General features: G+C 38.8%; 1 protein-coding gene across 2 annotated transcripts in view; it reads right to left on the bottom strand.

Annotated features, from left to right (window-relative positions):
- Positions 1-13,631, bottom strand: part of drp2 (dystrophin related protein 2) — a 277,743-nt gene that overhangs the window by 145,499 nt on the left and 118,613 nt on the right. The gene's annotated exons all lie outside the window — the stretch shown is intronic.

The following is a 13,631-nucleotide window of genomic DNA, read 5'->3' as shown; positions in this document are numbered from 1 at the left end:
CCCACATTTTCCCGCCTTGCAGTTTAGACTGCAGAGGCACGGAGGACGCAAAGCTTCGCCCGCCGCCTCACCAACAGCAAGCTGGGAAAAGGGCGGGTTTAAATGCAAAAAAAGTTTTTTTTTCTGTCAAATAACTTAAAAAGTCAATCAGTTCAAAAACTTAAAATGTTTAGTTTATGAAACTAAAAACTATTAACACGTTTACATACGTGCTGAAATGAGTACAATATACTTACATTTGACAGTAATGGACTAAAACTTAATAATTTATGTACATTGAATATACATTTTTAATTAGAAATAAAATCCGGGCTTACAGTGCACTTCAAATGCGCGATTCATGCTGGTACGCAGCTGCCCTGTACTAAGCTTTAAGTTTATTTGGGTGAGTAAAGCACGTGTGAAGCTCGTTAGCCCCTTAACAAAAATATATTAGACAAAAAGTTAACGTTAACTTTTACTTCAGTAGCATTTTAGCAAAGTAAATGTACTTTTACTTAATTACAATTTGTAGTACTTTTTCCGCCTCTGCTTATTACAGTTAGGAAGTCGTAATGCGCAGAATTTAAGCTGCCACTGATGTATCTGGGCCGTAACCAATTTTTTCAACTAACATGCCCGGAGGACTCGGAGCCCATGGGCGGCCAAGACAAGACCCGCCGGCGTCCTATTTCTGATTGGATGGAAGGCTTGCGTTGAGCTTTAAATGGTCTGCACACGTCAAACGTGGGGGGTGGGGGGGGGGGGGGGGGGTGGGGGCTTTTCATAGGGGATGGGGAAAGCTTTTTTTTTTTTTTTACAGAGCCACGCTACGCCGGATTTCCGGCGCGGCGCCTGAACGCTATCACCCCTGTATTGATCATATAGGACAATTTGTAGTTCATATGATGGTGCTCTTTCCCTGTGGTTGGTACAGACTTCTGTTAGCGGATGTAGAGTACCAGTCAAAAGTTTGGACACACCGTAAATTCAGCGTTCTTTTTTTCATTATTTTAAGTAGAACCTCTTGCTTAGACGACAACTTTGCACATTAGGAATGGCTTTCAGTTAACAACTGTGCCTCGTCAAGAACACAATGCATTTGAGAGCTTCAGTTGTAAAGCTGTGAAGAGGTAGAGTTGGTATACAGTGAATAGTGAATATTTGAGTAATGTTCTAATCCAGATTAAAAATAAAAAAAAAATAAGAAAAAATAAAGGTCAGTCAATCCTAAAAGAAGAATTTCAAAAACTTCATTGAAAGTATTCAAGATGGTATGATGATGAAACTAGCACTCATCAGGGAGTTAACAGCTCCCCAGATAAGAGCACCTAAATGCTTTACAGAGTATTTTGGTTTGTTTAACACTTTTAAGTTACTGCATGATTCCTTACATGTTCCTTCTGGATGACTTCTGTATTCATCTACAATAAAAAAATAAAAAAATGAATTGAATTGAATTTTGAATAATAGGGTGTGTCCAACCATTTGTCTTATATTTTATCAGAGCTGAGGATCTTGTACAAAAAGTCAACACTGTTCAGAGTGAATAAACTATACTTGGTTCATTGACTGCTCTATTTGAAGGCTTTTAAATGTAATCTTATGCATCTTGGGTCATAACCCAATTCGTCATAATAAACAATTCATTTTGCAAAAGAATAATTACCTGCTGAAAATACTCTCAGGTGCCGGAATCGATTTTAGATGTTCTAAAGCAGGTGAATAATAGATCTGCGAACAAGGCTAGAAGTTCCGTTATCCACAATTTCACCAGGCTGAAGCAATCAATGGACTAACCAATAGGAAGTGGATTTCCCACAGGCTCTTAATGACGCATCCATCATGAAGACAAATAAGAAATGGTTTATTTGTGTCTAAATCTTCTAATTTCACTACAAGTTTAACAACAACCCAGAAACATGTCCATGGTTGGGCATTTAGGATACAGAAAATTGGGATACAGAAATTTTTCTCCATGGGTTCAATTATGGCACCAGGGTATTTTTGCGATGACGATATCTTTGCTAATATGAAAAAACACAAAAACTTCTAAAATTGAATAATGCTACTATCCCCATACATACAGCTCTGGAAAAAAAATAAGAGAACACTTAAAAATTATGAGTTTCTTAGATTTTACCAAATTGAAAACCTCTGGAATATAATCAAGAGGAAGATGGATGATCACAAGCCATCAAACCACCAAACTGAACTGCTTAAATTTTTGCACCAGGAGTAAAGCAGCATAAAGTTATCCAAAAGCAGTGTGTAAGACTGGTGGAGGAGAACATGATGCCAAGATGCATGAAAACTGTGATTAAAATCCAGGATTATTCCACCAAATATTGATTTCTTGAACTCTTAAAACTTTATGAATATGAACTTGTTTTCTTTGCATTATTTGAGATCTTGTTATTTCAGCCATTTCTCATTTCTTGCAAACAAATGCTCTAAATGTTCTGCAAATAACTGCTCCAACAGGCTTATAATGCTAGTGATAGGGGTATAATGTTGCCCATGCAAAAAAAAAAATCACACCATTAACAAGCTCAAAGTAGCTCCACACTTCGTTGGTAGAATTTTGAGAGCCCTGACATTTAAAACGAGGCACTGAGAGCTTTGAAAGTGCACATAAAGTTTATTAAAAGGACTGTTTAATAGACTGCAAAATTAATTCTGTGGAAATGCATGAATTTCAGCTGAAAATATCTCTAATATTCATGCATTTCCAGAGAATTAGTTTTGCAGTCTATTAAACAGTCCTTTTAATAAACTTTATGTTCCCCTATCGTGCTTATTAATTTGTGGCCATCAGTCGACTTACCATGACTTAATTTAAAGATGGTGGCACCTTGAGAACTACCTAGAGGTACTGAGTGCATAAACAGTGTTTTTAATAAACTATCTGTGCACTTCTCAAGTTTTCAGTGCTTCATTTTAAATATCAGGACCCTCAGAATTCTACCAATAAAGTGTGGAGCTGCTTTGAGCTTGTTAATGGTTAAAAAACAGTGATTTCTTTGCATGTGTTATGCCATGATCACTAGCATTGTAAGCCTGTTATAAGAATCAGCTAAAAGTGCTGTATTTGGGGAATGCTGGTGGAAAACAGAGGTGGGCTATTCCACAAAAGTTTGTACTTGTTTGTACTTCAAGACCTTGTGTCTTAAGTACTGTTAATTAATGTAATCTTATGGTAAAATGTTACCTAATATTTTCTTGCACCCCTAATATTGAATCATAACTCCTGTACTAAAGGGCTGCAACGATTAATCAATAAAATCGAAACGTTAATTATAAAAAATTGTCGACTCCAAATGTTCATTGTCAACTAATCATTCTTTTTTTTTTTCTTTTTAGCACTACACAAAGCACTAAACTAGGGACAGAAATACAGTGAAATAATAGTAATGTCCTCACTCATTTTACATTTTACACTCAGTTTACTCTCAACTCAGCCTGCAACTCCAAAAGTGCCCAAACACTACAGCAACATTACTAATAGGGGTTGGACAATAAAACTGAAACACCTGGTTTTAGAGCACAATAATTGATTGTGGCGACGGACAGTTCTGGTGGAAACAGGAGAGTTGAGGTGCACATTGAATTCTGCGTGATTTGATCAGCCGTGGTTTTATGTTTTTTGGATACAATCCGGGTTAGCACCCGAACATCCCTTTCAGACAGCTTCCTCTTACAGCGTCCACAGTTAATCCTGTTGGATGTGGTTGGTCCTTCTTAGTGGTATGCTGACATTACCCTGGATACCGTGGCTCTTGATGCATCACAAAGACTTGCTGTCTTGGTCACAGATGCTCCAGCAAGACGTGCACCAACAATTTGTCCTCTTTTGAACTCTGGTATGTCACCCATAATGTTGTGTGCATTGCAATATTTAGAGCAGAACTGTGCTCTAACCCTGCTAATTGAACCTTCACACTCTGCTCTTACTGCTGCAATGTGCAATTAATGAAGATTAAACACCAGGCTGCTCCAATTTAGCCATGAAACCTCCAACACTAATATGACAGATGTTTCAGTTTCATTGTCCAACCCCTGTATTTCTTTACTAAAACGCAGCACTTTCCACATTTAAACAGCAATGTTTAAACAGTTGAGCATTTATTTTACATGTTCAGCTGTTTCTATTGTTTGAAAGCGATAGAGAAAGTTAGGATCAGGAGCTGATCCTAACTAGGGCAGCTAGGGCTGCAACTAATGATTATTTTGGTAGCCGACTAATCTGATTATTATTTTCTCGATTAGTCGATTAGTCACGATTATTTCTGCCATGTCCTCCATCTCTAAAAAGTATAGAAACAGCTGAACATGAGATTTAAAAGGCATTTAAATTTATGGATATTTAGTGATCTATTTAGCTGTTCATGTAATCTGTTGTGTTTGGGTACTTTTGGAGACAGATTAAGTTGAGTGTAAACTGTGTGAGTAAGACATTTACCCATCTTCTATTGTGGTTCTGTCTCCAAAACTTTGTGTAATGTGGTACTGTTACAAATTAACGATTAGCCGACAATGATATTTGTAGTCGACAAAAGTAAATTGTTGTAGCTCTAGTTGCAGCCCTAATGTATTGCGATACATACTGTATCGGCAAGTTCTAGCCAATACACAGCTCTAATTAGCACAAATTAGTATCAACGCTGTGTGTGTGTGAAAAAGCTGCTCCGTGCAAAAGGGAGGCACTTCGCTTCTGAAAGCACAACAAGCCATTCCAAACTGTCAACAAAATGCGTCTCGGCCAAACGCGGGCACTGCCAGCGGCGGGCTGTTGCCACCCCGGGGATCAGCTAGTGATGTATATTTGAATTTAGTGCAGCTGTGGAGCAATGACTGAACTGGGTCTAAGAGCCAGCAGGAAACGAGGCTTTCAATTTAGCTCTGGCTTTCCTCACAGCCCGCCTTACCCCCTTAACCTACATTCACTGCATCATCAAACGCTTCACAAACAAACCCTCCACACGCTGAAACTCACACAACTCAGACTTACCTCACACATCCCCGCATCCCACACAGACAGCGCACCTGTACGCATCACAAAGCCCTCGCCACACAGAGACGAGCATGTACACACAATAGACACCGCTAACAACACGCCGTCTGATATCAAAAACACACACACAGGCATACAAATGCTCAAATACACAGCAAATATACACAGCCAGGACTAATGAAGAGAGCTGCTGCATGCGGCTGACAGATAAACAAATGGAAGTTTCCAAGGGTAGGATCTGTACAGTACACCGGGTGGTGGTAAGGGATGGGAGGCGGCTGGTCTCAGGTGGGGGAATAAAAGGACAGGAAAGGCTAACCAGACCTGGCAGGGAGCAGAAGCCTGATTTTCTCTGTGGCAGGATAAAGGTAGCCGGGATAAGATTGGGTACAACTGCTTCCAGCTGGCTTTGTGTCCAGTTTTCAGACTATGAAATGAGCTGATCAAGAGGCAACCCGATAAATGTAGTCTAAGTCTGAGATCTATTGGTATCCCTATTTTTATTAGTATTTGTATTTTTGTAATTGCCAATTGCGATACAAGTTACAAATATATAGTGACTTTATAGAAACCCAACGCTTTACAATTACATTTTACACTCAATCACACACACTGATGAGAATAGAGCTTAGATCAAGCCCGACCCGCACTGAGCCCGCGCGCATTCTGCCTGAGCCAGACCCGATCCGACCCTGTTTTTATAAGCCCGAGTCTGATTTAAACAAGACATTTTTAGAAGGCAAGTAGAGACTTAAAACTGAGCTTTTTAAAAACATTTTCGGGCTGTTTGAATGAGTGAAATTCGTTCAGAATGTTGTTAATTAACACTCCAACACTGAAGAAGCATAGACCTATTATTTAAGAAATATGTTTATTAAGAACCGATCTCCCCGTCTACTATAATATAATTAACAATGTCCACCAATATAAAACACTTTCATAACAAAGGATTTTTTTTATTTCAAACTTATATAGCCTTAGTGTATACACATAAAACAACAATAAAGCGTACAAGCAGAAGAGCTGACGTGTGCGTAGTGCTCGCTGCACAGTTCCAAGCCTGCATAATTATAACATTCTATCCTGTGTTTATAAACACAGTTTGATTTGTTACTATAATGTGATTATCATGCCATAGCTTTATATGAAATAAAAACAGTATAAAAAAAAAAAAAAACAGAGCCTGACCCGACCCAGCCCAAGGAAAGTGTTGGGAAATCTCAGATCGGGCCTCGGGTCAGATAATCTAAGCTCTAGGTGAGAAGCAGCAGCGAATTGGGCAAAGCCTCAATACTAGTATCAGTATTCATGTATCTTACATTTGTATTTGTTTTACATATTAAAACTTTAAAGTAGCATTAAAGCCAATTAATCACAGGTTGTAACATCTTAAAATGATTAATTTATAAAAAATAAGCCTATAATACTGCACAATATATTAATTTAAGTTAAGAGTAACGGTTAGGACTCCCCATGAAACATTGAAAGGGACAATTCTGACATTTATTTGTCACAGCAAAGGGCAAACCTTGTACCCATTTATATATTGTGTGTCCAGAAGAGCTGAATGAATAAATAAATAAAAAGAACACAGATTGAGGTTCTGTTGTAGACCTCAAGAATGATTTTAGCCCTTTAGTCAGTTGGAGTTACCAGTTGAAAAGAAATGATCGGGTAGTGCGTGTAGAACACATACTCCACTTTTTGGCCTTTGGCGATCTCGTTTGAAACCGGTCCATAGTATATCAAACATGTCTGAGCTTTTCAACACGATTCTAAGCAAGCAGTGCAGCTAGAAGTTTATACTGATCAGCGAGTCAATCTGAATGAGTCTAATAAGTGAGAAGAAAGACTACGCAGTTCTCAGCCAGTTTTTTATTTTAGTTTTAGTTTCCACAGTAAATCATACATCCCTGTTTTAAAGGTCTACAGACAATCCTCTTAAACTCACTGACTGCATTTCACTATAATGTTTTTTTCAATATTTATCTACATACTTATCTATTTATTTTTATTGTGTGTTATCTGAGAGTGCTTATCTTATTTCTGCTGCTATGGATTCAATTTCCCTCAGGATTAATATCAATCTGTCTGTCCGACTGTATATAATATACACAAACTGTGAGACCTTACTCAATTAGGAACAACTAGACTATAGAGTATATCGTGTTTTAGATCCATATGAAACTAAATAAGTAGAATTCATTTGAAAGTGAATGATATTGTTTTATGAACAGTTTTCCACTATTTTTGGAGTCAATACTTCTATACTTGTATAAACTTTGCTTCACCTCTTGTTTTAAACACTAGAATTTGACACAAAGTCAGATTTATATAATCAAATTGCCTTTTTTTGTATTTCCACATCATTTCCTTCGCTAAATTTGACAAATTTCTAACTTGAACTTTCCTTGAGCATTCCTAAGCATTGATGTCGCCACGTCTCGCAGATTCTTTTCCAGTCTCAACACCTCCTCCACCTCCTCCTCAGACATTGTGTTAGACAGGCCGTTCTACATAAACACATGAGACAGGTCTTTTTATGTAGACGCCCGCCCTGAGCATCCCACGCCACCGAGCGGCGTGCTGGCACAACATGATTATCTCCTTTCAAAGAGAGATGCCAGCAGTCGGTGCGCCTCTATCGCCGGCATGGGGTCTCTCCGAGTGGCAGGGTTTGATCCACACCGCGGCAGCTGATGGATGTGGTTTAATTTCTCTCCGTGCCGCCGAGCAGACATTCGCTAAATAATTCATGCTCTTATAAATCCCCCTTGATTTGTTCCTTCATTAGAGTGTCTGCAAAGTTGGGTTTGTTTGCCAGCCCTGGCAAACACAACGCTCCGCCACTCGCTAGTGCAAGCATCCCTGAAGTCACGCAGATGCAGCCGGGCACCGTTAATAAGCCTTCATTTGTAGCTACCATGAACGACGCAAGTGTCACTCTCTAACGCAACAGAGCCAAACGACGGTGTGTGATTTTGCAGAGTTTGTGTTTTTAAGGTTCACGAGTGTTAAGCATATAGTGTTACATTGTTTTCCGTCGTTTTAACAACTTTAGAAGTTCAGACTCAGGTTTGCTTACAGCAAGGTGTCACTGTAATTACATTATTAAAGCTCTTCGAGGAACTGTGGAGGAACTCCTTCCTTTGAGGAACTTTCAATAAAATATTTTTAGATGAGCATGTTCCTTGTATCATCTCAAGTTTTCTTGAAGGTTTCTCAGAACACCTAAGGGGGTTCCAAATACCTTGTCCCTTACACAGGCTACAGGTGTAGGTGATACAAAAATGAAAATAGACGTAAAAACTAGACAAACATAAAACTAAACAAGGACATGAACTGTTTGATTTATATTCAGGAAAATATTGATTTTAACCCTTTCAGACCTGAACTCTAGTCACTCCAGTGACAGAAAATTATTTGAATGCTGTTTTCTGTATATAATGCACGCACAAAAACACTCTCTATATATAAAATCTATATAAAAACGAAATCCAATTAACTAAAATATTGAATTTATTTTTTATGTCCATTCCAGTGCATTCAGTTCAGTGGGCGGGGCTAATCTACTGTTTCAATGGCTTGCGAACATTTTATTGGCTGGTTCATATTCTGGTGGACAACAGGTATCAATTAGTGTTTTTGTGCAACGAAAAATAAGAGAAAAAAAAGGAATTACATGATGGACGCAGGGTCTGAAAGGGTCTGAAATAAAGTTCAGGAAAGAGCCAATTTTATGATTTTATTATTTTATATTTTGAAAATAGCATGATAAATATTTGATTTTATTTTCTTTTACAACTACAATTATGCTTTTCAGTAACGTTCCTTATCGAACATGAAAGCTTTTTATGTAGTGCTTGAATAGAAATGCTCAAGATTTAGTGGTGTAAAAAATTTGCCCTTTTAAGGGGTTAAGGAACAAAACTACCTATTAAGATGCTGATTATTTATTTGTATTGTATCTTCATTTTAGAAAACAATTTTTGTTTAGTAGTTCAGTAGCAGTGCTGCATAACTTAGACAAACTGCTTTTTTATTTTCTCATCTCATCAAAGACTTAATTACTGCACACACCTGTCAGACCTCTAACTCTCGTGTGTGTGTGTGTGTGTGTTTGATTGAGCTTCATAACACTGTCTAGTGAGCAGCATATATATGATAAACATATTATATATTAATTAAATATTTAAAAAACCCAACAGAGACCGTAAAATCTCTGCAGCTGTATTACACTGATTTACACTGACGAGTCCCTGTAAATCAGTAAGGATTTAACATAAAATAAAACTTCTCTTACATGCTTCTCTGGAACGACTGAAGGTGAAACTAAAATGACTGCAAATATAAGACAAACACCTGCTCTCTGATTGGACAGACGCATCGCGTTGGACAGATTCATTTGCATAAAGTTTACCTTGACTCAACTTTTCATCGCATTGCACCCCCCGGACTCATTGCACCTGCATCGGACCCATGATGCACCGCGCGACTGCGTCTGACGGAGCTGACGCTTCCCATTGAAAATGAATGGGATACGTCGCTGTGCATTGTCGAGACGGACAGTGTAAATGCAGCATTAGATCAATCATGCTAATCTGAGCTAAATGCTAATGCTGTTGCCATGTTTTTAAATCCTAATATATTTAAACCCTGATACTGTATCTATACTTCTACCTACAGAGTAATAAATGGGAACACTTTTCACACCTTTGTCAAAAACACGAATACATTAAAACTAACAAGAACGCATACTGAGAAAAGCCCGATGTGCTGATCCTCAACCTTGCTAATTAAAGCAACTATGATATGGTAATTGATCTCCTAGTAGCGGCTCACGGTATACTCAGCAGGCGTTCACTCGAAACATCCATTAAAAAAAAGCTCTGGCAGAAAGGTAAACGTACTCACAAACCAGAGAAACTCTATCAAAGCTCTTTTTTTTTTATCACTGACAAAAAGCCCCCTGCCTCAAACACCCCCACCGCGCTTCATTTCCTAATCATAATTGTTCAAAGGCCTCAGTTTGAAAACATCATAAAAGCTTTTCTTCTAAACTTCAAAACGAGTGACACTGACCCGCCGCAGCGTGCCTCTGCGCTTCACTGTAATCAGCAATATTTCACTTTCTCTCTCACACACACAGAAATATACACACACAACCCACATGACCACGCCCCCCAGAGAGCACCAGCGTCCTAATCGCTGACACCTGGATTAGTGCTGGATTAGATAATAGTAATTATCATACCATTAAAGCCCAATCACGCTGAGGAACCCAGTACAGCACGAGGCCCGAGCATGACATTACTGCAGACAGAGCAGACGGGGTTAAAGTGCTGAAAAGGTTACAGCGCTCAGAGATCATCTGCGCTATTATGGGCATTCAGAAGATAATGGGAGTGGGCGGAGCCAGAACGAATCAGCCTGACAAAGACTTTCAACTCCTAATGATTCTTCGGTTGTCATGATATGAGAATTACTGTACACTGACTGACAAGACAGAGAAAATATCAGGCTCTTATCTGGGGTGATGTTAATTTGCGGTTTATGAGGCTGGTAACTCTTGCTCTTCCTTTCATGGGGTCCTGATGAGTGCCAGTTTCATCATTGTAATATTTTTTATTCAGATTGTCTGACCTTCATTTGTTAAAGTGATTTTTTTAACTAATTATTAACTTGAGTAGTTGAGTAGTTCTTGCCATAATCTGGATTAGAACATTACTCAAATATTCACTATTCACTGTATACCTGTAACTCTACCTCTTCACTACTTTACTTTAACTGATGCTCTCAAACACTTTATTAAGAGACAAGAAATTCAAGTAATTAACTTTTGACTAGTTCAGCACAGCTGTTTACTGAAAACCTAAATTCCAGGTGATTAACTTATGAAGCTACCTGAGAAAATGCAGCAAAGATGTGCAAATAAGATGTCATCTAGGCAAGATGTGTTACTCTGAAGAATCTTAAATATAAAACATATTCTGGTTTGTTTTATAAACACATTTTATTTATATACTACTTATATTACTACTTTGAATATGTTTTAAATAACAGTTTCCAAAGTTTTAAGACAAGTAAAGAAAATTTACTTTTTAAATAATGAAGGTCAGTCAATCCAAAAAATTCAAGACATTTTAAAGTACCCTCAAGTGCAGTCGTAAAGACCATCAATAACATTATGATGAAACTGGCTCTCATCAAGATGATCCCAGGAAATGAAGAGTAAAAGTTTCCTCTGTTGTACAGGATAAGTTCATCAGAGTTACCAGCCTCAGAAACCACAAGTTAACAAACAGCTCCCCAGATAAGAGCACCTAAATGCTTCTTCACAGAGTATTTTGGTTTGTTTAACACTGTTTTTAAGTTAATACATGATTCCTTATGTGTTCCTTCATAGTCTGGATCTGTTCAGTGTTCATTTACTATGTAGGAAGTAAAAACACTAAATGAGAGGGTTCCAATCCATTTAAATGTGCATTAAAAAACATTGCTAAAGAAATACTCAGTGTTTTGTAACGCATACACTCTATTGGACGGAACAGCAGCCAGTGGGCGAGTGGAAAATGCTTCGTGCCATCATCACCGCCTCGCAGCTGTATCCTGTGGGATGCTCGCAAAGTCCTGAAACATCTCCAATATGGATCCCAACCACGACAACACATTCCCAGCAAGTCTGTGTCCTCCCATCTAACTCCCAGGACACACATTCCAGTCAGACCAGCGAACATCTCACCGCAGGGCCAGCAGACCCCAACAGTACGTGATTGTTTGCGTGACGATTGCGACAAAAAGACGCTCTGTTTCTCCCTGAAAGCCGCATCTGACTTTTTTCCACAGCACTGTCACACTGTCTGAGAAAAATGTTTTCGCTACCAAAAATGTAAGTCAATTATTCATGAAGAATCGCTCCAGAACAAAATACGAGATCAAGCTGCAGAAGGTTTTCAGACTGCACATCAAACAAATGAAACCTCGACTCCAGCTCAGTCAACACTGTGAAAAACAAGACTCAAAACAATCTTGGTATTTCATTAGAGCGCTGTGAGGGAAAGGAAATCCTCATTAGTTTCCTGCAGCAAATGAGCCACAAAATAATCAAAATGCGCCAACGAAGCAAAGAGAACCAGACAGAACCGGTCCACCGGGCCAACGCAGCTGTCCATCAAAAACCCTGGTCAGCCGAATCCCAGTGGACGGGGCACATGCTTGAGTTTTGCAGCAATCTGAAGTGCTTTGTTTACAAGAGTAACACTACTATATATAAAAAAAAAGAACAAAGCAATAGAGTAAATGCACTCGACATGATGTGGTGGTGATCAAAAGTATTTAAAGTTTGTACATTCATACTCAGGTAGAAGTACAGATACTAGGGTTTAAAATACTTCTATAAAAGTTAAAGTATCAACTCAAGCTTTTTACTCAAGTAAAAGTGCAAAAGTACTAGTTTCAAAAGTACCAAAAGCATACAGGTAAAAGTAATTTAAGTGGGAAAAATGCCATTAAAAACCAATAGGGTGTCGGAATGGTATATGTTTATACTTCTCTACATCCAATCACAATCAGATTCACTCTATCTGGATGGAGAGATTTATCTGGATGGGGGTTTTATTGAACGATGAGAAGCTGGAATGAAAACGAGCTGAAATGAAATAGAGGCTGTTTTTATTCAAATGTAAGGAGTAGAAAGTTCAGATAATTGTGTGAAAATGTAAAAATAATTTCTCCAGTAAAGTATAGATAACTGACATTTCTACTTAAGTAAGCCAATTAAGTATTTATGAAGCAGTATTAGCATTAGCCGCTAACTGCGATGAGCAATAGATTTTTGGCTGTTCAGAGGTGAGTATCATAGGCCCATAGTCTGCTGCTAACCACAGATAGCACTGCTGGAGCAGCATTAGCATTATTCGCTAACTACAGCACTAGCTTTTTGCTGTTCAGAGGCGAGTATTTCAAACTGTAGTCTGCGCGTTCACCGTGTTAAAACAAGCTATGTGGGACGAACTTCTAGCTGATATCGTCGTGGCTTACAGGAACACTCAGGGTTTCTCTCAGTGTAGCTCTATCAAGTGGCTTTAGCTGCTAACCGCTAATAAGCTCCTACTTAAATAGAAATCTGTAAATCCAAGACCAGAAAATAGACGTTTATTGATAGTGTGCCTTATAATCAGATGTGCCATATAGTGTGAAAAATACTGTAATTTCCTGCAGCAATTGAGCCACAATGCACATTTTTGAAATAATTAAAATGCACCACCAATGCAAATAGATCCCGACAGAGCCGGCCCACCAGGACCGATACAGCTGTCTGTCAAAAACCTGGTCAGCCGAAACAGATCAGTGTTTTCCCTAAAGAGGGGAAGCACTTAGCATTCTGTCCACGCCCATTAAACCTGATATTTCTATCCCATCCTGCTGCCCCTGGGGCAGAATGATGTCAGCATGCTGACTAGACACACACCACTGTATGGCATTTCACCATGATCCTATTATTACAAGCTGCAGCTGGGGGGAAGGAGGGGGTGGGAATGGTGGTGGTTGTGGTGGAGGGAGGGGAAGGGCAATCTGTTGTCTGGACCAATCACACGCTGTTTCATATATCCCCGGAGAAGCATTGGGGTCAAGACAG

Source organism: Astyanax mexicanus, chromosome 10, assembly GCF_023375975.1.
Source record: "Astyanax mexicanus isolate ESR-SI-001 chromosome 10, AstMex3_surface, whole genome shotgun sequence".
Classification (NCBI taxonomy): Eukaryota; Metazoa; Chordata; class Actinopteri; order Characiformes; family Acestrorhamphidae; genus Astyanax; species Astyanax mexicanus.
This window is presented reverse-complemented; position numbering and strand designations above follow the sequence as displayed.